The 26,197-nt window shown below is 38.4% G+C and overlaps 1 protein-coding gene and 1 pseudogene across 3 annotated transcripts in view; both read right to left on the bottom strand.

Annotated features, from left to right (window-relative positions):
* ICA1 (islet cell autoantigen 1) overlaps positions 1-26,197 on the bottom strand; it is a 118,865-nt gene that overhangs the window by 51,579 nt on the left and 41,089 nt on the right. The gene's annotated exons all lie outside the window — the stretch shown is intronic.
* The window catches only part of LOC105294946, a 46,720-nt pseudogene continuing 20,991 nt past the window's right edge, over positions 469-26,197 (bottom strand).

The raw sequence follows: 26,197 nt of genomic DNA, 5'->3' as shown, positions 1-26,197 counted from the left end.
TGTATCTTTACTTGTACCTTTGTTCTTAGGTTGCCCCAAACATTTAAATGCAAATAAAATGAGTGTAGCAAAAATAATGAAAGCAAACAGCAGTAACTTTACATATAATGGAATGTGAATCGTTTCTGCCCTCATCCAGAGTAAATTGGGTCACAACTAAAGGAATACTTCTGCAGCTGTAGTCAAAGTGTGCACACTGAGATCGAGTATTCCACAGACAAACACATGGTTCAGCATGTGCGATCCATGGGATGTCCATTTCTACTTCAGTCTCGTAAGTGCTCCAAATGTTAAAGTACCCACAATAACTACACCTGTGACTGGAACCAATTATCCCTTTTATTCCCCACCAGGAAAAACCAATATGTAGGTAGTTCTCTCCACTTAGACATGGAAGCAGTTTTAACACTGGCCCTTGTGAAGCCACAATGTACCAGAAGGACTATGCCAAACATTTGTAACTTATATAAAATTCCACATCCCCATATTGGCCACCTCAAGATGAAACAGATTACTCTCTAAATGTTAATTGGCTCCACTTCCCTAATATTAAACATAAATACCACATGAGAAATACAGAAATTCAAATAGAAGTAACATAAACATGTCGTAAATCGTAAACAAAAAACTATTTGTGGGGCAGCATGGATGACAAATGGTCTACTGCGTAAATTTTAGAATGAGGCAGACAAAAGTTGGAAGGTTGGTTGATTTTCTCCTACTCCTGCTTCAGCTTCATCTCCTTGGGTATGTAATGTCCACAATGTCATGTAATCTCTCAGTAATTGCATTATCAGTGTGCTGTCTTTGTATGACTCTTCACTTAAGGCATCAAGTTCAGCAATGACTTCATCAAAAGCTGTCTTTGCAAGAGAGCAGGCTTTCTCCGGGGAGTTCAGACTCTCATCATAGAACACAGAGTAGGTAAGGGCCAGATCCAATCTGATAGGATGTGTTGGTTGCATTCCTTTTTTTCTGATTTCAAAAGCTTCTTGGTAATGAGTGTTGTGACTGAGCCACAATCCCTTTCTTGTCATCACCAACAGCAACCCTAGCCAAGTAACGGTAGTAGTCTCCTTTCATTTCCAAATAGAAGGCTTTGCTCTCTGCTTGTGAAGTGTTACAAGTCAAGAACATTTCCCAAGAGAGATGGTACCTCATCGCCAATATCTCTTCCCTTGGTTTCAATTTTCCCTCCATATTCTTGAGCCATCCACTGTTTTTTCTCAGCACCTTCATCTTTTGCTCAATATTTGAGACGACCCTCCAAGATGACCTGCGTACGTGCTCCTACAACATTTTTATAAGCAGTTAAGAGAAGATTCCTCTCCTCATCGGGTAATCCAGCTCCTTACTCAGTTACAGACTTCATGCAGACGGCCATGCCATCGTGTCGTTCAGCCTGCTCAGCCAGTTTAGCCTTCTCCACTAGCTCCTTTTTACTAATGACTGGGTGTTTTGTGTCTGGAGTGGGTGGTGGTGGACGGATGGGGGCTCAGCAGTCTCCATTAAATTTTTAAGTTTTAAAAATTCTCTTTGAAAATAGGACAGTATTTGTTTATGTTATTTCTGGCATCTCTGATTTCTCAAAGTTTGCTGGCATTATTTCTGTGCTTGGATATATGGGACATAATTCATCTAAGTTCCGTGACTAAGTGTATTTAAATACAACTAACACGCATTAGCCCCTTTCATAGATTGAGGTTCAAGTGTTCCTTTAGAGTTTCTTTTTATCCTTTCCAGTTTTAATACCACTTCCCTTAGTAGAGATGAAAGTACAATAAGAGATGAAAGTACAATAGTTTTGCTTTAATTATTAAGATTAAATCATCCCAAAATGTATTTTCTAGCTCTATCCACAGTAAAGATCTAAAATAATGGCTAATTCAGAAGCAATGAGCACCCCCAGCATCAAGATCATGGCCTCTAACTACCATGTCTCTCTCAAAGGAACCAGGGTTTCTTGTCAAAAATGGCTGATTCCAGCGCTAGGGCAGGAAATATATGATTCTGAAATATTTTGCTGTACAAGAAAGCAAAAAAGACCACTACTGGGGTCATGTCCAAAGGACTCAGGAGTCAACCTGAAGATGTTCTCACTATCAAAGATGAGACAATTTGAGGATCAATAAAGTAATATTGGCAACGATAAAAGCCAATCTAATATATCCAAATCTATGAGTTATATTGATACTTAAAAACAAGGAAATGAACAAATTTACCAAAAACAAAAAACAAAAAAAAAAACTCCCCAGGCACCTGCAGAGAATGCCAGTGAACCAAATCAATATTCTGACAAAGAATCACACATTTATCCTGTCCTTGCTATCAAACTGTACTGTATTTCAGGATAAAAGTAACTCATTATTGAACCATTAAAATGTATTAATGAAGAAGGAATACATAATACATTAGACCATCTGGTCCCATCTGGCTACATACTCACAACAGTTTTGTTGTTAGAATGTTTCATAAAACTTAAGTCATTCCAAGTTTTAGCTACCCTGGCACCATTCTTCCTTCTTAAATCCCTTCTTTCTTCCCAAGGAAGATTATTGAGCACCTACAGTTCTAAGTACTGAGGAGAGCAGAGAATAAAGCCAAGTCTCTGCTTTCATGATGGTTACGTTCTAGTGGGTGAAACTGGGTAATAAACAACAGAAGTTAATCTGTGGTTTGTTAGAATGTGAAAATAAAGCAGCATAGGAAAGGTACAAGTGTAGGGCTAGGGAGCGGTGGCAGAGGATTCTGTTTTAAACGGAATAGCCTGGTAAAAGCTTCCTGAAATGGTGATCTTGGAACAGAAACCTGGAGGAAGTGAGGAAACAAACCATGCAGATCTGAGGGGAAAGAGCACTCTGAGCAGAAAGAATGGTACGTGCAAAGGCTCTGAGGCTGCATTGTTCTTGGCTTGTTCAAGGAACAGTGGTCATTCTTTTTAGTTCTATGCTTCTTTTCCCATCTGTTTTACATGCCTTATTAAAATGTAAATTTATGAACAAATAGATAAAATGGCACTCTTAATCTGACTGAATGGGTGATTTAAAAAGTTCTATATTATGAAAATCAACATGCGACAATATGAAGAGTTTTAATAATATGTTTCTATAGAAAATTCACTTATATGTCCATTTCTTTTCTTGAAGTTTTTTTTTTAAATGAATCTCATCCATTGGAATTGAATGATATTTAAGTGTGCATGAAAAGTTTTCACATCCATACCTCACCCCCCTTGTACACTGGTTTGAGATTTTTCCCCTTAAATGGCAAGAAAATGAGAAACAACTTACACTCCATAGTGCAGGAAACAAACACTACCACTCTTAGCAGCATTATTCTAGCATGAGAGTTACATCTAAATACTAAGAGAGACCCTCATACCTGTAAGAATGGCTATTATCAACAAGACAAGTAATAAATGTTGAAGAGGTTGAGGGGAAAAAGAACCCTCATACACTGCTGATGGGAATGTAAATTGGTACAGCCACTATGGAAAACAATATGGAGGTTCCTCAAAAGAAAGATTAAGGACAGAATTACCATAGGACCCAGTAATCCCTCTTCTGAATATCTCCCCCTCAAATTTGAAAACATTTATCTGTAAAGATACATGTACCCCGATGTTCACTGCAGCCTTATTCATGGTGGCCAAGACATGGAAACAACCGAAGTGTCTTTTGATAAAGATGTGGTACATATACAGTGGAATATTACTCAGCCATAAGAAAAGATGAAATATTGCCACTTAAGACAAAATGGATGGACCTAGAAATAATCATGCTAAGCAAAATAAGTCAGACAGAAAAAGTAGAGAACCATATGATTTCACTCATATGTCGGATATAAAATTGAAAGCAACAAATGGAGAAGACAAACAAAAACTCATAGACACAGACAATAGTTTTGTGGTTACCAGAGAAAAAGCGGGGAGGGAGAGGTAGATAAACAGGGGCAAATATATGGGGACAGAAGAAAATTTAACTTTGAGTGGTGAATGCACATGCAATATATAGATGATGTATTATTGAACTGTACAATTGAAACCTATATGATTTTATTAGCCAATGTCACCCCAATAAATTTAATTTAAAAAAATAATGGAAGAGTGATACTGAAGAATAAGAGTGAGGGCGACTTTAGAACAAGGCCGGAGAGCGATGCATATTCCACGGATAGAAGGAAGTGGGTGTGGCATTGGAGAAAGCGCTTCCACGATCCGGAAGACAAAATGGAGAGGGAATCAACTCTTGGGTCCCATAACCAATGAAACAGGTGGCGCAGGGGTGAGAGGCTGAAGGAATGGGGTAGGGTGTGGTGGGCAAACTGGGGAGGGGAAAGGAATGGATTGGCCAGGCCGACTTTTGATCTAACTGAAGGAGGGGGAGGGATAGGTTGATTTGAAGAAGAGGGAATTTGAAGTCAAACAAAGAAATAAAGCAAACAGAGAGAAAAAATAGGGAAGAAATCTGTACCTATTTAGTACTGCAGCTATAATGGTTAATAATTAGTATTTGCCCAAAACAAGGAAGATGTGGTTGTCATTATATTTCATTTTCTCCTAAAATGCATTTTGAACTTTTAACAGTTCAGCAAAATAAATAAGCAGTGATAATTTTAAGGGTTTTCAGCTCTATTACTGAATTTGTAGATAAACTTGAATCTTTCAGCTAGTATCCCCTTTATTAATTCAAACTGTTTATCAAGACTAGGGTGTTGGATCCACCTGTGTATTCAAGATAAGGCACACATGTCCCTGACATAATCTCAACTCATTTATAGGAACATGGCAGGCAAACTTCATTCAGATGCTAATGAAAAAAGTCCAAATTTCTTCCCTGCTCTGCTCTTCAAAAGTTCAGGTTTATAACATATTCTGATCACGAGGGCAAAAGTCACCTCGGAGAGTGGAGTACACCAACTTGTGTAATGTATAAAATACTGTACTGGATAGATACCTTAATCAAATAATTCTCTCAATGATGATTCAGGAGAAGAATGATTTAGTACACTCTCTCGTTTCCAGGAAGAGGTTTTTAACTCTCTGTTTATTTCACCTAATCATGTGTTCCAAGTTGGGCCAGGAGAGGAAGGAGGAATGAACATTCAAGGAGGGCATTGTTTAACAACTGTTACAATTTTATAGAAGAAAAAACTTAGGTACAAAATGATTTGCCTAAAACCAAACAGCCAGACAGTAGAAAGGCCAGGAGGCTTGGATATTATCTCCTTTTGTAATACAAACTCCGCACCCATACCCTGCCTGCTTGCCTGCCTGCCTTCCTCTAGCCCATCCACCTCCTCACCCACATCACCTCTCAGGCACCATATGCTCTGGGCATACTGAGCTGCCATTCTCCAGCGACATCATGTCAAACCCACCTCCATGCTTGTGCACATTTCCTCTGTCTGGAAAGCCCTCCTCTTGTTGTCCACATGGTAACTCTTACACACCTTTTAGGTTTCCACTCAAAGGTTTTCTCTTCCAAGAACCTTTTTTGTAATGCTCCTCAGCTGAGTGAGCAACTTTGTCTTCTCTGCAGTCAATGCACTTTGTAAACACCCTTCTGACACAAAACTATGGTAAGTGCTACCTGTCCCCATGTATGCACAGGTACCCTCCGGATTATAAGGTTCTTGAGTGAAGAAGCTATTCAATTTTACAAGGCTAAGGCTATGTGCCTCCAGGTAACAGGTATACAAACACATTCAGTGAATAAAGAGACTACCAGAATGAGTGAACAATCAGGCCTTGCTTTCCCACCAGGTTATACTGCTCTTCAAGAGTGCACAGCACGCTCTGTTTGCTGAATTACTATTAGACTTTCCCAGACACTGACCCTCTTCCTCACCACTATACCACCATTTACTGATTAGGTGTTATACAGACGTGCAAATACTCTCAGTTGATGCTCACAACACCCCTGCACCATACTTTTGTTTCTATTACACAGAAGAGGAAACTGGGTTTCAGAACCATTAGGTACCTTGCCAAAACTAATTTGACTGGCAAGGGAGGGGCAGGATGTGAAAGTCCACACTTATTTTCACTAAATCAATTTGCTTTCCCAATTGTAGCAAATCTCAAACTAGCAAGATTAACTGCATATTTCCCCAAATGGGGATAGTAGTAGCACTTCGTTTACTACTCTTTTTCCTTGTCACCTTGTCAACTCGCATTACATAAAAATACTCTAATATGTTAAATTTGTGATTCTGGCTTCTTGTTTTAAAATACAAACCAGTACTCACTATGCAATAATACATCCATTCATGTAGAATCAAAGAAGAAAAGGTCTTCTATTCTCAAGCTCTTGGCAAGTTGAAATAAATAGTTAAAATTATTCACAACCATGTAGTTTATAATATGCAGATATATGTAAGATTACTTTAGCTAGCGATCACACTGTCCCAACACTTTTAATGTTTGCTTAGCTGATAAATTATTTTTTCTGTTTTTAACATAAAGCAATTCTGTCATCAGAAAATTTAACTGACTGGGTTCACTTCCTCTTTGAGGTCATTAGTGGAAATATTAACTCAGGTCACAAGACTGAGCCCAGGGCACAAGTTTTATCAATTTCTCTCTACTCTGAGAAACGCACATTTCAGAAGACAGTAAAAGGCTACAATACTGCCATTTTATCCCATTGGTATTTCTTGTATTTAATCATGTTTTTAAAATCTATCATTATTCCTTTTTTTTTAATTATTCTGTTTTTAATCATTTATTCATGTCTATATGCCATGTGAAAGGCTGGAGAATTTGCTTGTGTCTCTTGGCTGCCCAAGCTAAACCTGCTTTTACTTTATATTACAGCATATTTTTATTATGCACGTTAATGGTCATTCTGTTAGTGATCATACTCACAAACAAATCAATTCATAAATTAACAGGCAAATGGATTTGCTGAAAATTATCTTGTTTGAGGGCTTGTGGTTATTCACTTGCTGGTGGGTCCTGAGTAGAGTGAATGGGGAGAAAGATCAGGCCTTTTCCTTTATGGATCCATGTTGCTGCCCTTGAGGAGTATCCTAAAACACTGATGAATGAATACCACCTTCACTGGTTCCTCAGAATACTGAGCATAAATCCAGACTCTACCCTGCACGCACACCCGTCATGATCTGACCCTGGCCCACTTCTCTACTTTCGTCTTTGTCCTCCTTCTCTCTCTCATTTTTTTCTCCAGCACATCTTCCAACTCATTCTTTTCTCTCACTGATGTCATAATTTTTCTCCTTCGTTAGCCTTTCTGAATTCAGCTTGTGCCACTTCTTCTAAGAGCACACTCCAATCCTAAAGTCTGACTTCATATGCGCGTCATTTGGGCCTCTACAGTACCTTATGATACACCTCTATTATTTCATATGACACTTATCGCACTGCATGATCACTGTCGTTTTAACTGATTATCTTGTTTTATATTCTCCAGGGAGCTTGTGACAGGAACTATATCTTGATTTCGTACTTGGTACTGATAGAAAGAGCTAAAAATGCTATTCAAATAAGTAATTTTTAACCTGTTACACAGTAATATACACTATCACTTGCTTTAGGTCTGTAGCCTCTACTTTTATAGTCTGATGATTGACATTCTGTCACTTGGTGTGGCTTTTTGTTTGTGTGTGTGTGTGTGTGTGTGTGTGTGTTTTTAGAAGACACTGCCACAGTAATTGTATGCCAAGAAGGAAGCTGGTCCAGCTCCTTCAAATTCTCATTAGTCTAAAGATTTTAGATATTTTCTATGTTGAGATTCCATATATTTCTGTCCCAAGATCATTCATATATTTGCCTGTTTTGTTTTGAAAGATTTATTGTTTACCTTTGGACTTTAAGTCTATGGTCTATCTCTCATTAATTTTTATGTATCATATGAAGTAAGGGTCAGGTTGTTTTCCATATGAATATGCAACTGACCCAGCATCATTTATTAAAAAAATCATTATTTCCTCCAATAAATTGCAGTAATGCTTAGGGTATAAACCAGGTGAACTTACATACGTGTGTGTGTGTGTGTGTGTGTGTGTGTGTGTGTGTGTGTGTGTGTTTTCATGATCTAGTCTGTTCCATTGGTTGATTATTTGTTGGTCAATGCTGCACTGTCTTAATTGCTGCAACTTTATAATAAGTCTTAATATCTAGAAATGTATGTACTTCTGCTTTATTCTTCTTTTTTAAGACCACTTTGGCTATTCTAAGTCTTTTGTATTTCTATATAAATTTATTGTCATCCTGTGAATTTCCTGTTAGGATTGGGATTTGTGTTGCATTTAATCTATAGAACAATTTGGAGAGTACTGATATCTTAACAAAATGGAATTGTCTAATCTATAAATGTGGTATTTCCTTCCCTTTACTTAAGTCTGCTTTAATTTTTCTAAACAATGTTTTTGTAGTTTTAGAATTTGTAATATAGGAGTCTTGCATGTCTTTTGTTAGACATATTCTTGGGTACTGGTCATTTTCAGTTTTAGACGTGGCTAAGAAAATAAGCCGATGTTTAATTAAGAATATAAAGCACTACTAGTATTCTCATCACCTTGCTTAAGAGGTAAAAAGAACACAATCCAAGTGAAAAATAAATATATACTACGAATATAGTGAAAGCTATGTAGAATATTATCTCAATGTTAAAATGTTAAAGTCTTCTTGCTTTCTAAGAGTTGAACATACCTGAGCATATATTATTACTGTAGCAATGTTCTTTAAACCTACTTCCCTATTATCTAATTAAAGTTACCATTAGCTAGTTACACAGCTTATGGTAGAAACATTCAATGCTGCAGTCAAATTCCTTTCATTTCTTTGCCATTCGCTCCCTGACTCTTCTGGGCTTCCACACGTCCCAGAACTCGGCTGGGAAAACTCGTCCTCTCCTTCTCTTGCTCACCTGGCTGCTAATTCTGCACTCATAGTCTGCAGTTTAAATAATAATATCTCTGAGAAGCCTATCCTGACCCATTGGACAGAACTGGGTATTCTTCCTATGTGCCCCAACAAGATCCTTTAGGTCCTGTATCCTACCACTAGACTCTGCATTTTGATTGCTTGATTAATGTCTGTCTCCCCTACTACATTAAGAATTCTATGAAGGCAGGGGCAGTGATGGCCTAATTCATAATCTTATTTCCAGAGTCTTGCACATTGCCTGGCTTATATTAATTGCTTGATAAATACTTAAAGGATGTAATATAAAATTTGGGCAGAGTAGAAGAATGGGACTTTTTTTTTTTTTTTTAAATTGGAGTTAGTAGAGACCGACCACTGGGCTGTCCCAAAGTGGAATCAGCTAAAAGAAGGCCCATTATCCCTGGAATCCTCGTAGTTGTCTTATGGATGCTATATTTCTCCCTCACTTTTATTGTTGATAAAACATAAAGTAATAAACACGGATTAGGATGATGTTAGAAGGAGACCATTCTTCCAAAATAGCCAGCAGATCTAACATTCAGGATTTATGCTACTTTTGAAAATGCTTCATCTTTTTAAAATTTTGTTATTGCATGGTATGCGATAGCTTTTTAATTTGCTCACTTTTGTGTTATGTAGTTCTTTTTGAAAGGAAACCCAATGTCAACCCAAGGTTGGCAAAATAAATGAGAAGCTTCACACAGGGAGACTATCTCTTTGAATAGCATATCCCTGAACTTGCTGCCTCCATCACTAGTGTCTTTGGGCACAGCTCCTCAATCACAGCACTGGATGTACAGGGACTTGCAAGGACATTTCTCTAATTTTCCATCGCACAACACAGATCAGGCTAGATCCTCTAACCACAACTTTCCGAAGGACTTGAGAAAAACAAAGGGGAAATAGAGATAAGAGAAGGAAGCTACAACTAAACAGACTGATTTACAAGACTGAGTTTGCTTTTTCAGCTCTTGGTCTCTCTGGGGATAGGGAGGAGGGGATCAGCTTAGCAACCGAGCAGAGACTAACATCTAAATTTCCCTGAGCTCCTAAAAGTCCTTACTCTAGAAAGTAGAGGTAATAATTTGACTATTAAAGATCATCCTGAACACCGTCTCCCCCAAACCTTTGTTCTCCTAAGGGTGATTCTCTGAGATTGTACCTTACAGTGTGAACAGCACTGTCATATCAGAATACAATCCATGAAGATAGGCACATACTGATGTGTGTGTGTTGGGGAGTGGGGTTTGCAGAAAAGGACAGTTTTGGTACAATTTCATGTATTCAGTCAACGAATAGTTATTAAGACCCCTGGCAGTGTGGTAGAATGGAAAGGGCGTCTGATCTGGGGTTATAAAGCCTGAGTTCCATGCACGGATCAAAACCTTCCTAACTTTGTAACACTGGGTAAATTTTTTAACATTTCTGAATTTCTGCCATTAGCCCTAGAAAATAAGCATGAGATAAATAAGAGAGAAGATTGTATATCAGAAGTTTTCTTTAAACCCGTAATGCTGATGCTATTATTAGGAGTTATGTGCAAGGTCCTGTGTTTAGCACAATGCAGGTTAATTATGCCTATCTGTAAGGGTTGTTATGAGGATAAATGAGATAGAAACATTTAAAAAATGATAAGTGAGGCATGACCCCCACTCTCAAAGAAATTTCACATTGCTGGGAAGATGAATCATGGATACAAATAATAGAAAACAAAGTAGTATTTGAAAAATACCATAGGAATGGAACAAAATAGGATAAGATGTCCATAAATTTATTTTTCTATATATGGTATATTATCACTAACACGGAAGGTTACTTCTAAGTTTCTATTAAGATGTTTATGTTACTTATAAAATAAAAAGAGCTAGTTAACTTGCTAGCATCTTCTACATGCAGAATCAATGGGCTTTTAACTTCCACAGCAAGGTCATAATTATTGTGCATTCTGAATTGGTAAATGCGGTGTCCAGTCACATGCGACAGTGCTCAGGAATATTCTGCTGGCTTTTCCTATGGATAATACACATCTCATCCTGTTTCCGTGGAATAATGTGAGGCCTCAAGTTATAGAATACATCAAGTCTTGGTGCCATTTCCAGGCTCCAAGATGAACTAGCTCAAGGGCCAGCACACTATCTTCTGCTCCAGATGTACTTTTTATCAATAAGGATGTATCGTGTTCAACAGCCAAAGTGTTCTACTCTTTATTTTGAAATAATAGCTGAATTCATATAATAGTTTGTTTTGTTAAAAGGTGAAATAGAGCAGAAAAAAAGGAAATTTGCTTTAACCATGCTCCTTGGGGAATATATCACAATATGAAAGTCACAAGATAGCTTTCGCTCCTCCCAGGCTAATTACAAATAAGCCCTTTAGAATATATTTAGATTTGGAGAAATAATTCATACTTAGAACGAGACCTAACAACCTTCTGTAGATTAAATATCTGTTCTATGTTAAATATATATGCAGGAGTGGAGAGTAGATAGTTACCTTGGAGAGGGAAGAGATCTGTTAACCATCTTTAACAGTATTTTGAGCTAAACATTTTTAAGATATGAAAGAAAACGAAAAGGAAAAGAGATCAATTAAGAGAGTTCTCTCCTTCTGTGGTTAAAAAAATAGAAAGAGCTCAAATTCAAACGTAAGCAATATTATGACACAATTAAAACTGGTATTTAAAAAAACCCTTAATTTTAACCCTCATCTTTTAAGAATTATAACTGAATATATGAATGTGCCTAATGTATAAAGTGCAGAGCAGACTTATGGAACTTTAAATCAAATGATCCATCATCTATCCATTTATTCACTGATGAATGACTATGCTTAAGGAGTAGTTATCAAAATGTGCTTCCTAAACCAGCAACATCAGCATCACCTGGGAGCTTGTTAGAAATGTAATTCTTGGGCTCTGCCCCTAGACCTACTGAATCAGAAAGTAGAGGATGGGGCTCAGCAATATGTTTTAACAAGACCTCCAGGTGATTGTGTTGCAAGCTAAAGTTTGAGAACCAGCCTCCTGGAAAGAAAAGGTTAGGGGCATGCTCTTTGAAGTTAGAGAAATTTTAGTTCAAATATTTGCACTTAGACTTACTGTCTCTGTGACCGGGAACAAGTCATTTAATCCAAGCCTTAATTTCCAAATTAGTAAACGGACACTGTACCTTTCAGAACTATTGTTCAGATGAAATGAGGAAATATACACAGATGAGATCTATAGTGTGAATGCATCATACACACAAAGCTTGGTGCACAGTAAGCACTCAATAACTAACATCTGCAATTTCTAGGCATAGAAGACTCTGTGTTCAATGCCGCAGAAAACACTGTGTTAATCAGACATGGCTTCTTTCTTCAAGTACCTCGGTCTGGAAGAGGAGCTACACTAGCATACAAATAATCATGATGCAAAGTAGAAAGTGTTAGATGGTCAAAGAGTGGTGTATGAAGTGCCCTGGGAGGTCAAAAGAGTAGGGGACGCAACATATGAATTGGTTTCTAAAAAAAGAGGAAGCTTTGGGATAAGCACAGATCAAGGGAAGCACATTCCAGATGAAAGGAATATGAAGAAGAGGGAGGGAATCGTGGGATAGATAGTTTGGCTAATGGGATAACGGACCATATAATTTATTGTCTAAACAGGGGCACTTTGCAAGTAAAGGGGTGCATCATTAATAGCCAAGTCAGGGCAACAGATTTAAAGGAGACCATGAATGACGTCACCCTGGACAACAGGATGTTGGGAATATAAGTACTGGAAATAGGGATGGAGAGTGGGTTAGATTTGTACATTGAAGGGTCTGTAATGACGGGGGAGGGCTCTGTTTTTTAAGTCATGGGGAGATACTGAAGTCCCTGAGCAGAGACATGTCCACAGTGTGTAGGTACTTGGGAAGATTACTTTGGCAGCACTGTGTAGACTGCTACAAGAATGGAGAGGAGGGAGTGGAAGAGAAATTTCCAGAAATGAGATTTTGAAACCAATTAAAGGTGTCAGACAAGAAGAGAGAGAAGCTGAACATGAAGCTATATATATTTTTGCACTGTGCAATTCCTTATTTTCTGCATATTAGTTCTTTACCAGAAGCTAATATTTCAAGCCTATATCAACAAACACAAGGAGGTCAAGAGAAGAGACAGGTCAAGGGGAAAGTATCATGAATTCACTTTTGGATATAAGGTGTTCGGTTTGATGGGCTATGTCAAATACAACATGTGACTGGGTCCCAGTGTGCCACCGATACGGGGAAATATGACAACTAGTTAGACTTTCGTTCTTATTGCAGTAAGGCTCTTTCCATCTCTCAAAAGATAAGCCATTCAATATCCTGATGTAGCACATAGACTTTTAATTTTATTTGTAATTTTACTCAATGACTATTTAAAACTGGGCAACAATGAATGCCTGTGCTGTACTTAATATGGACCAGACTCTATTCTAAGTACTTTACAAATATTACAGATTTAATCCTCATAAGAATCTTATGAAGTTAATATATTATTATGCCTCTTTTTCTGATGAAGACACTGAGGCACAGAGAAGTCGGGAGACCTTCCCAAGATTATACTGCTATAAAGCACAGAGCCCCAAATTGAACCTAAGAGAGTGTGGTTGCAGAGACTGAATTCACCATGCTGTCAAGTGGTTTCTTATACTGAAGACATCTAATAAAACTTGATGGTATTGAGATTGGAAAATAAAAGTTTTATTAACTTAAAGCTGTCCTCGGTGTTTCATTATTTACATGAAAGAAAAGATCTTCAGGTAGTATTTCCAGTTATAATTGACAAATTGATTTCATAGATGCAAAAAACATTACTTCTTATAATACTTTTGAGGAACAGGTATTCACAGCCAAGAGTACAAAATATACTCACAATTTCATAACACATGGTGACCCATTTATCTGGTTTCTAAGGCTCATCATTTGTACTCCAGAAATCTCTGTCTATTCCCTCCTTTCCACACCCTATACAGAGCCCAAAGTAATCTTCCGCAAAAGCTATTCTACCTACCACAGTCACACTTCCTTGCTCAGAAACCTTCGTAATGACATAATTATGAAATGTCAGACACCAAGTTGCAGAGTCAAGCTTCAAACCTGAGCCACTAATCACCTCCCAAATGGTAGACGACTTTTTTGAATCACCTTTATTGTTACTATTTTTAATAGTGAGTGTGGAGTAAGGTGGGAGCCTGGCAGGAATTTTTGGTAAATGACATCTAGGAATTATAAATACAAGGAGGTAGCTGGGCCTTTAGAATCATTTTAGGAGTGAAGAATTTTTTAAAAATCTGGGTTAAAGAAGTACAAATTAGTAGTCGATAGATGGTCATGGGGTGGGGAGCACGGCATAGGGAATGCAGTTAGCATTAATACATTGGCTAGGTGGAAAACCAGAGGAGAGAAGGAGCAATTAGGGGGATCATTTTATAAACTATATAAATGTCTAACCAATGTACTGTATACTTAAAGCTAATTAAAATAAATAAATTTTAAAAAGAAAAAAGAAAATCTGGAAATACCACAGTTGCTGGCAATCCAAGGAGTGCTCGGGCAGGGAAGGCTCTGAGGGAGAAAGGGGGAGTTTTTAGGCTGGGGCTCACCAGGTCAAGGAAGAGGACGCCTTCAGGGCAGCACTCAAGGGAATCAGGCCTATGGTTTTGGCAGGCGTGTCCTGTGCATTCCATCTCTCAGTGATGCAAGAAGGAGGGCAAGACTCCCCTGGAGAGGCCAAGGGACTAGCTGAAATGTTAGAACAGCAGATGCAGAAACCATGCTTCCCAGTGAACCGGCGCTGATGGCCAGGGACAGGAGAGAAATAAAACAGCACCCAAGGCAGAAGCGGACCAGGGAGGCAGCCTCTCCTTGAGGGACGTTTTCATTTGCTGTAGATGCCACCCTCCTGAGCTTTACTACATCCAATGTTCATCTTAGTCACAGCACTTACAAGCATTTGCTTAGACATTTGTCTCCCCACTAAACACTGAGCTTCTCGAGAGCTGGGATCTGTATTATTTGACTATATCCCAACACTTAGCTCAGAGCCCGACACAAAGCAGGTGCCTTCAGTAAAATGCCTGTGAATGAATGAATGAAATGAGGGTAGAGCTTTGATGAACTGGAGTTATTGTACTAGGAGGAGGCTTATAACTCACTTAGCTCAACCCTATTGTTTTACAGATGATGGGAGATCCAGAGAGGTGAAAGGGCTTGCTGAGGCCCCGTAGGGTTTAGTGCTGGGGCTGGACTGGGACCCCAGAACATACGGGCCATCCTTTCTCCCTCCTACTCGCCCAGCTAGGAGCACGGAGACAGGCCCCACAGTCATTCTAATGTTTGTTGGTTGGTTGTGGGGAATGCAGAATACATTTTCCCATGGAAACAGGTTTTTTCTTCTTCTTCTTCTTTTTTTTCTTTAAATGGTGGTTCGGTTCCCAGGCCAGGCCACAAAAGCCTATTTACCCCATAGCTGAGCTCAACTATAAAACCAGCGGTAGCTCTGAGGCCTCACTGAACCCCCAGCTCTGAGCCCACAGTCTGGGGGGCAGGTGGGCAGCTGGCTCTGCAGGAGGGAGGGCAGAGCTCCCTTGAGCAGACCAGGAGTGTGGAACGGGGGTTGGGCAGGGGGGCTGGGCAGGGGGCCCAGGCAGCAGCTGCAGGAGGCTAGGCAGCCTCTGAATGCCTTGGTGGTTCTTAAGTGGATTGTTTGTAAGTAGGGAACTGTCTGTACTTAGAAAGGCGGATTTCAAGAGGTAGGGGATCCTATTTCACTTGAAGGCCCACAGTAATGAGGGTTCTTTATTCGTAATGAAGTAGCCACTAATTGGAGGGACAGGCTCAGGAGGCCTGTTGGAATTTTGTACTCCTGGACCAGAACTGAGTAATATTATGCAGTAGCCTGGCAACTCCTTACTTCTGCATAAAATCCATATAAAAATCCACCATGAAGTGCCTGTCTGAAATTCACTGTTTATTATTAATAATGATAATAACAGGGCGGCTTATACACAGCATTAAGTGAAAAAAGTGAATGGATTCTCAGTTTCCTCAAGTTACCCCCCACCCCAGCCAGATTAGGAACATTTGGAAAATCCTTACTCTGAGTGGGCTGAAAGTTTTCACATTTACCCTGAGGAGACATGGCTCCAGTTTCTAAGGACTCATCCAAGAGATGATCTCTTCCCTTCCTCTGCCTCCTCAGAGGCAGAAACAGTTCCATCAACTCACAAATGCTACAAAAGCAAATATATGAAAAAAAATCAAATTCTGAAAAAAAATAGTGTTAATGGAACTAAAAAGGTTTCAGTAGGCGAATCAATTATAGTAAGGTAAGCTATTCGGGACTTGATGAAATGTGACCAACTACATTGGAATGTTCTGGTGCCCCCTGGAGGATTCTAAAACCTAGTAGAACTGGAATTTAGTACTTTTCTTTACATGTCTTAGAAAATCCTACATAAGGCAATGTGTTTCTTCTCCCGGGCTCAAATCAACTCAACTTGACTCAATCACATGAAGACGGACAGAGCAGGAATTAAATCTAACATTTAAAAGGTTTACCCACCATAAGTTTATCATTAGAATGCAGGTTTTTAGATCAATGACGGAATCTATTTTTGGTTTGCGAAGTTTATAAATCTAGCAGTGCAAAGTTCACAGTTACATGTGCAATCTCTCCATTTTTCTGGGCTCAGTGTTTAGTGACAAGGAAGTTTGCTTCTGTGAACCTTGCACAGACACTCTGAAAAGTTAAACATTTAGCTTCTAAAATTTTATTGCCCTGGCATTCCTCAGGGACATGGCTCCAGTATTATGATGACTAAATGAACATCGGAGTTTATTCCAGAGCCACAGAGCAGTCAGCAGATGCGAGGAACCGTTGTCTGACTCCAGTAAGCTCCAATAATAATAAACTCCAATAATCTAATAGGATTACAGCTGCCCATCTGCCGTACCCCACCCTCCAATTTATACCAGAGTGAATGAAATCACTATCTTGGTGCATAATGTAACTCATACCATCCAGCCTTAGATCACTACATCTGAAAGACACAGACCAGGTTTCACTAAATTTGCCAAGACTCATGGTGGTACATTATTGTAACTTTTATCACAATAGTTACAATATAAATATAATACGATATGTAAAATAATAGAAACTTCTGCTGTTACCTTGTTTCAGTGCTATTCCATCATATAGTGAATACTTAATTTCTTAATTTGAATAATATTATAAAAAATGAATGAAGTCATCAAATATAACTTCAGACTTTCAGAAAATCTGCAAGAATTCTTCATATTCCTGGGCACCCTTGACCCAGATTCCCCAAATTTCAACATTTACTACATTTGTCTTTTTCTAAATACACGCGAACACACATTATTTTTCTGAACTGTTTAGGAGTAAGTTATGGATATGGTGTGTTCTTTTATTCCTAAAAATTTCAATGTGTATTTCCTAAAAATAAGGAATCCTCTTACATAAACAGTATAATTATCAGAATCAGAAATGAACATTGAAATAATATCTATAAAATCTTACTGAGATTTTATCGATTTCCCAATAATATTTTTCATAGCAAAAACAAACATACAAACAAACAAACCAACCTACACTCATGCATTGCATTCAGTTGTCGTGATTTTTCAGTCTCGTTTAGCCTGGGTCAGTTCCTGGGTCTGTCTTTATACAAGGCCAGGTGTCTTACAGAATGTCCCACATTTTGAATTGTCCTAGCTGCTCTCATGATTAAATTAAAGTTATAAACCTCTAGCTTCATACTTCAAAAGTGATTCTGGCTTTTTCTCTGTGTAACATATGAAAAAGTAGTTACTATTTATTAGTCCCATTAGTAGCAATGTTAACTAATCTTTTGGTTAAGCTGGTGTTTGCCAGGTTCCTCTACTTAGAATTACTATTTTAACCTTTCTAAATAAAAAGTAGCTTGAGGGATATACCATGAGATAATGTAAATATCCTATTTCTTCTCAAACTTTCATCCATTAGTTTCAGCACTCATGGATGATTCTTGACTCTGTTATTTTTGTAATGGCTTGCAAAGGTGGTTTCCTAATTCCATCGTTCCTTCTACATTAGCGAGCTTTCCACTCTTTTATTAATTTATTTAGTTGTCTGTTTATATCAGTGTAACTCATAGATACTTACTTTGCTCAATAGTGTTAAATTTACTATCGTTATTTATTTAAATGATTACATAATCCCAGATTTGGCCAATGAGAGTCCCTTCAAGCTGGTTCCTGTGTAATTTAAACATATTCCTATCATTTTTAAGCTTTTTTTTTTTTTTTACTTTATGGCATAACAAGGTATTTCTATTATTTCCTTGTCCGATCTTGAATTCAGCCATTTCTCCATAATTAGAAATTCTTTATCTATACCCAAGTTAAAGAGGAATTCACCTATAATTTCTTCTAGTACTTGTATAGTTTCATTTTTTTTTTTTTTACATTTAGATGCCTAATTTACTCAGAGTTTATTCTTGTGCATGGTGTGAGATATGGATCTAATTTTATCTTTGCCAAATGGCTATTCAGTTGTCCCAGTATCATTTGCTAAGAAGTTCATTTCTGCACCAGTGATTTGAGATACTATCTTTATCATAATGCTAAAGTCCCATATGTACTTGAGTTTATTTTTCTATTTTCCTATTTTCTATTTTATTCCACTGGGCTGTCTGCTCATTTATGTGCCAGTACCACACTGTTTTAAAAGAAACTTTAGTAAACACGTCTCCCTTGTAGCATTTCTTTTTTAGTGTTTTCCTGGCTATTCTTACATGTTTATTTTTCCCATAAAAAATTTACTATCACCTTGGTATTTCTATTGGGTTGTTGTAAATTATAAATTAACTTGAGGATAACTGACATTTTTATTACATGAGAATTCCTAACCAAAAGCAAAGAGTGTTCTCTGTTTGGTCAAGTCTACTTTTACTTTTCAGGGATGTTTTATAGTTCTCCTTTTAAGAATTTTACATAATTCAAGTTAAATTTTTTCTTAAGTATTTTTTCTTTTTTATTGCTATTATAAACAAAGTTTTCTCTACCTTTGTACTTTCTTTTATAGCCTGCTACTTTCCTGAAATCTGTTATTTTGATTTGGTTTTACCACTGACTCTTTAGGGCTTTTAGGTCCATGATTATATCATCCGCGAACAGAGATAGTTTTAATTCTTTTCCAATTCTTCTGTCTCTAATTGGTTTCTCTTGTCTACTTGCATTGGCTAATACCTCTAGCACAATGTTGAATAGAAGGGAGACAGAGAGTAATCTTGCTTTGCTTCTGATCTTAGTGGAAATATTGGTAGTGTTTCCCCATAAGCTGGCTTTAAGACTAAGATATGTAATTGTATCAGAAATGAGTGTTGACTATTATAAAAGGTTTTCAAAATCTGTGATGAAAATCATATGATTTTCTTCCTCAGATTTATTAATAAAGTGTATTAAATTAATGAATTTCCTCATATTGAGACATCTTTGCATTCCTGGGATAAATTTACTTGGTCATAGTGTACTATTTTCTTCTGATTCTATTCTCTAACATTTTATTTAGAAATAATTTTATTTCAGATACAGCATATAGTTGATTATTATTTGGAAAAGTCCAATTGAAAATCTTTTCTTTTTAATAGATGAGTTCAGCCCATTTACACTTACTGATAAAACTAATGTTTGGTCTCAACTCTCATATTTTGGTTCATAATTAGTATGGAAATCATGTTATATTTTTTGTTATATTTATTGTGTTTTACTAGTTCTTTAATTTGATTGTTATTTTTTAGCCTAGTGACACTATTCTGTATTATACAATAATGGTGGGTACATGACATCATACATTTGTTGAAACCCATAGAATCTTAACACAAAAAGTGAACCCTAATGTAAACTATAGACTCTGGCTGATAATGTGCCAACGTTGGTTCATTGATTATAATAAATGTACTACACTGATATGGAATATTGATGGTGGGAGAAGCTGTGTGGTGGAGGGAGGGGTATGTGGGAACTCTGCATATGGGCATTTAAAAAAAACATTTGGACCTGTGGGAAGAGTGTAAAAAAACAAATGGTAAAAATGAAAAAGGATAATAAAAACTATGTTTTGAATTCTTTTTTAAAAATATATGTCTACCTTTTGCCAACCACATTTAAAAAAAGAAAAAGAAGAAGAGCAAAAAGAATGGAGTCTTTCTATTCAGACTGAGCATCATGAAGATTTGTAACTGAAGACCACTGTCAGGTCACCAGCCTGGCATTTCACACTGAAACGCTGGAGAGCTGTGTCTACATGGGTGATGGTGGCAAGTGTATTCCAATCCAGCTTTTTGCTACACTGGGCTCTGAAAAAACATTCCTTTACAGTCTATTGCAGTATTTAAATATGGTTTTAAGTTATGCCAAACAATAGATCATCAATTGCGTTCTCATCAGATGTTGAGGAAAAGTAATCTCAAGGTAATAAAGGCATTTGCTCCACTGTTTGAGTTTCTTGTGTGAGTCTGGTCTCCACCTCATCAGCCCAGACATGAGAAGCTGTGCTCTTAAAGGAATTGATATAAAATGTGCAACTCACAAGCCTACCTCTTTTGTTCCCCCGACCCCCACCCTTGGCTTTTTGTTACTAAAATCGATTAACTTTATACTAAAAAGAAAGCATCATTTTGTCTTTATTCTGGGGTGGAAAACCCCTCAGTTAGTTTAATAGATATGTCACTGAACATTTTGTGGAAAATGTCATGAAAGAAAACCAATTGTTCTTGCCCCCCTTGACAAAGCTTCAACTCAGATAATGTACTAATGGGTCAGTCAAACACAGCTTTTCAATAGTGCCATACTGCCTTTTAAAACGTTTCCTTTTTGGTTGCTTGTGTGAAACCTGAGTCCAGCAAATATACATTCACAATCTTTTTTTTTTTTATCCCCTACTGTTTTCTGTTACTTTTACAAAATTATTCTGAATTAATAAATATTTTTTATCTCAAATTGTACATTACCATGAATCTCTTTTGAGCTATGTGTGTGAACAGGCACATATAGTGCAATACAATGGTAACAATAAATGCAAATTAAACAAATATAAGCAGCAATGTGTCCAGAGCCTAAAGATACATTAGCTAAGTGTCACCATCTTTGAGACATGGATGCATCCTGACGAATGCATAGTTAGAAAGTGAAGGGATTTCTGTAAAAATCATACTAATTAATTTCAATATCATAACAATACTATATTTCAAATTTGTGCAATGTTTATGGACCAAATTTTTTATCTTGTTAAACTACCAATTGACTATATAGTCTATTTAAGGTCTGCTAGGGAATTCACTGCTCTTTGGGAATGAAGCAAAAAAAGCAGCCTGTGTGTGGTGCATCGGAAAAGCCTCATACTGTGAGCACAAGAGGTAGGCAGAGTTCAGAACAATGACTGAAAAGGAAGCACAGAATTTAAGGACAGAAGCAGAGGATTTACAAGAAACTAAGTAAGGAAGCTTGAGTTTCAGGGCTGCTTCTAAAACCTTGAACCTAATTTTGTACTTTTTTTTCCTAAACAAAGTTACAAATATTGTATTAGCCCGGGTCTATAAAATCTGGATCTGCCCTGAATGGAAGGTCCTTAAAAATCACTAAGATGAACTGTCTGATATTACAGATGAAGAAACTGAGGCCCAGAAAGGACAACTTGATGAGCTCAAAATGTGGATGTCAATCATTAATTAAAAGTCAGCCTTTTCCTCTGTTCCCCATAGAAAGGACTTCGTTGTACTACTTGGAGACGCTGCAATAATTGCCTTGGCCAGGCCCACAGGCTCCTTCTAAAGGAAGTTGCTCCACCCACAACCTCTTCAGAAGGAGCAACCTTAGCCTATTCCCTGAGGAGGAATAGCTCTGTGATTTACCCTGTGACCCTGTCCCTCATCCCTACCTCCATTCCGTCAACACAGCTGATTAGACCTGGGGTTGTCACCTGACCCAAGGGAGTCATTCCATCTGGGTCAGTGACCTGTGAGGTCATCTGGTATAAAACGCTTTGCTCAAACACAAAAGACATTGATGAACCAGCCCAATCAAATTCTCTCTCCTGGAAATTTGAACTAGAGAATATTGGAAGAAACAGACAATTAGCACTGGGGAACTAAATAAGACACAGACTCAGAGAGTTTCAACTAGGAAACAGTGAGTTCTCTCTGGTGACAAGCTAGTTTGCAGACCCGGAGGGACACTCTAGTTCTAGCTTTTTGAGGTATAGTTGCGATGTTCTTCCTGAAAGGCCCAGCATGGTGGCCCCAATAGCTGCTTTATTCCCAAGGTCCTTTTTATAATCCTTATCCCCATGCTGACTACCATTCGGCAGAGAGCACTTGATCCTTGTGTAAAGTGCTATGCCAGCAAAAACTCAACTCGATGTTTTTGAAAACCTTGATAACAAAAAGCAGAGAAACAATCTTCAAAGAGAGGTCTGAATTCATCTTTGAGGAGAAATTGCTACTTTGTTTTTGTGCAAAGCACTTTAACAGGTCTTTGATTATATAGAGACAAAGTCCATACATATTCTGGAAATGGAGCAGAAATGAAAGGGAAGAAGGAACTAAAGAGCTCTGCATTAGAAAGTGATGCTAATCTTCCTAGAGGGTGGATTGGTTGCTTCTGACATAGAGTTTCTCTTTAGACTAGCAAGACTTCAATCTGCTCTGAGAAGTGGGAGGCAGGACGGGGCTAATGGCACTCCCAGGTGGGGGAGTGAAGCTGTCTCCTGTGACATAGGGACCTGCTTGGTCCCTATGGGGGAGAGAGGCATCCTCCAGAAGTGGACGCAGAAAGTATTTGGTTGATGAATTCTATGAGGAGTCACATGTCTGCATTAAAATTCTCCTCGGGTACAGGATGACGAGGGATGACCTGAGGAAAGTGACCTGGCATGATGGATGCTGACAGCCGACTGAGGACATAAGTGGCAGCCAGATCAGAATTGAGGAACAGAGCATTCCTACGGGATTCACAAGAATGCTTGGGCAGGGACTCCTGGGAAAGTCCTGAACCTCCAGGAAAGATAGGAGAAAGGCTTGGAGCATCATTATTCGATTGTTAAAGTGAAGTGGGACCACTATATTCTAGAAGTAAATAGGACATCTGGGTTTTGCTTGGTTTCAAAGAACCTCGCTAACATGGTAAGTAATTATAATAGAGGACCATCTAGTGTCTCCTATTAAAACAAAGGAAGGGTTTTTTTGGTGTGAATAAATGCATGCGTATATAAAGAATAATATATGCACCAATTATTTTTTAAACAAGCATCAGAGAACTGACTTAAATAGAACTTAATAATTAGGAAATGTATTAATTCACACTCTAGAGGTAGAACAGCCTCCAAATCTGGCTGATTCAATGGCTCTGTGAAGTCCTAAGGGACCGAAGTTCTTCCTAATTTCTTATTTTACCAGTCACAACATGCTGCCTTTGCCCTCAGCTGGCACCCTTCACGGTCCTAGAAGACAAAGGCAGTTGCAGGAATCACATCCAGACATCGTAATGTCCAGGTAAGTAAGTACAGGAGTGATATTTTCCTGAATATCTTTCTTAGAAGCAAGGACACTTCCCAGAAGGCTCCCTTTTGACCTAACTGACTTCCTCTCTCCTCTAACAAGCCAGAATTGGGTTACCTATATATTCTAAAACCAGTTTAGTGGCAAAGAGAATGGAATTATCAAGACTGTCTTAGACCAGTGCTTCTCAAATTTGTACATCCATCAGAATCACCTGGAGGATCTTACGGGGCCCTACCCTCAGAATTTCTGATTCAGCAGATCTGGGGCTCAAGAATGTACATTTCTATCAAGTTCCTAGGTAATGCTGATGCAGCTGGTTGGTGACCATACTAGGAGAACTACTGTTTTAGACTAATCACCTTGGGTAGAATGGATGTTGGGAATCAATCGAAAATGTCTGCTAAAGTTACTAAGAAGTAACTTTATGAGAAGAGTATTATATATTTTTTGGAATGATAAATTTCTATGAATTTTCTTTTGAAGATTAAAGTTTCTGTAAGTTGTGCATGTGACCAACAATACTGATTGTGGTATACCAGAAACCAAAATATGGAAGCATACTATAAGCTGATGGCCTATGGTAGAAAATGTGGTTTGATAAATGTCACCCATTGTCACAAACATCAACCCAGCCTATCCTGCATGCTGTGCTAACTAATCTACACCACTTCCCTTGCACAATTCTGTTCTCTTTTTCAAGGCTGAGGCAGTATCAATTGCTTACCTGCTAAAGAGGTATTGACTTCAACCTGCCTCTCGGCAAAGGAGACAATATGAGCAAAGGGAAGAGTTTAGGAAACAGTTCATTGCTTGAGGGAAGCTAAGGAGCTTGAAGTTTTTGCTGCATTAAATGTGAGGCTGGCAGTAGTGTGAGGTAAGGCCCTAGATTTGGATAAGAGCAAAACCACAGAGAGCTATATAGGATGTCGAGGAGCTTGAACTCCATCCTGTGGCCTCAGCAGCCACTGAGCAGAGACCTGATGTGGTTCGATTTTGGTTTCATTTTGATCACACGGGTTCTCTGGAGGCAGATTTGAAGCAAGGAGGCAGGGAAGTCTGGTAGTCCAGGCAGTAGTCACAGGCCTGAAGGAGAGGGTAGGCTTGCAGAAGACATAGATCTGGGAAATATTTAGAATGCAAAACTACAAATCTGGTGATCTCTTAGACATATATGGTACAACAGAGTAAGGAACCCAAATATTTCTTAGGTTTTTAGCCTCAGTGAGAATAAAGAAGTGAACTGTAATGGGGTCGGTGATGGGATGGTGGTGCAGGGAGACAGGGAGATGAAATCAGTTTTAGGTGCCCTGCATTCACGATTCTGGCCCATCTCTCCATGAAAGGAGAGATGCTCGGGAGGCAGTCGGGCATGTTGGAATGGGTTTGAAAGAAAGAACTAGACTTTCTTTCTAGTGAACTGCAGTTAAATCAGCATCATGAACAGATCATTCAAGAAAAGCATGAAGGTTAACGAGACTATTTAGCCACGGCTGGGACCCTGGGAAACACCAACACTAATATGGTGGGCATGTGAGCAGGCAGCAATGAAAAACTACGGTATAGACTCTCGGAGAGTCAAGATCATAGAGTTTGAAGCAGGAGAGAGTGGTCAGCATTGTAAAAGACTTAAGATGAAGCCTGAAAAAATGTGATAGGATTTGGACTTTGGGAAGTCATAGACATTTCAGAGAGTGGCAGGGATGAATTTTAAGGAGGTGAGTAAATGGAGACAATTTTTTTTTTTTTGGAGTGCTTTGATGGGAAGGGCATGGAAAAAGAGTAGGTGTTACCTAGGAGTGAGCTGTCTGATAACTACAAATTTCTCACTGAAGTAGGGGGCAGGGCCATGAGCAGCGAGTGAGGATGGAGGATTAAGCTGAGGAAGATTATGAAGGTTTGGGGTAGCCAAGAGAGGTGACTGTTCTATAGGCATTCTGAAAGGGTAAACACTGTTTGTACCTGGGGATTTTTCATTTTCCAGAGCATTTACAATCACAAATACAAGAAACAATATATATTTCAAATGAGTGTGCCACGAGACCTCAGATTATCTTTGAATAATACTTAACAGAACTGATAGGTATATGTGGCAGAATGCATTTTGCAAAATGATGACAGTAATATTTCTAGTCCCACATGGGAGAGACTTCATAACTAACTGCCTTAATGAATAGCATGCAGAAATGGAAATGATGCTGTGTGACTTCCAAGGCAAAACGCAATGTGCTTCCAACATGCTCTTCATCTGGGGGTGCTACCATGCTGTGCAGAAGCCCAAACTGCCCACAAGTCTACTGGTTGATGCTGGCTGCTGGCTGGGTTCTAAGGGCAAGCATCCTGGGAAAAAGAGCCAGTCCCAAGAGCCAGCTGTATTGTCCTTTGCCTTGGAAGTCACAAGGGTCATTTCTGTGCCCTGTCTGAATTCCTGACCCACAGAATCTGTGAGCATGATAAATGGCTGTTTTATTCTATTAAGTTTTGGAATAATTTACTCAGCCTTAGTAACTGGAACAGCATCCAAATATCCACTCAAGTGAACATGAATATTAGGGAGAAACAAGATATTTCTGTATCCCAGACACAGTCATAAGACATGTTGGAAGTTACTGTTCTGATTCCTCTTGCATACATAATATATTTACTCACTTCCCACACTTTAGCTTAAAATACCCCAAATGCCTACATGTAAGCCACAACTTTATCCCTAAAGTGGCCTT

This window comes from Pteropus vampyrus, unplaced genomic scaffold (genome assembly GCF_000151845.1).
Source record: "Pteropus vampyrus isolate Shadow unplaced genomic scaffold, Pvam_2.0 Scaffold4, whole genome shotgun sequence".
NCBI classification, from domain to species: Eukaryota; Metazoa; Chordata; class Mammalia; order Chiroptera; family Pteropodidae; genus Pteropus; species Pteropus vampyrus.
The sequence above is the reverse complement of the archived record's forward strand: the minus strand, read 5'-3'. Positions and strand labels throughout refer to the sequence as shown.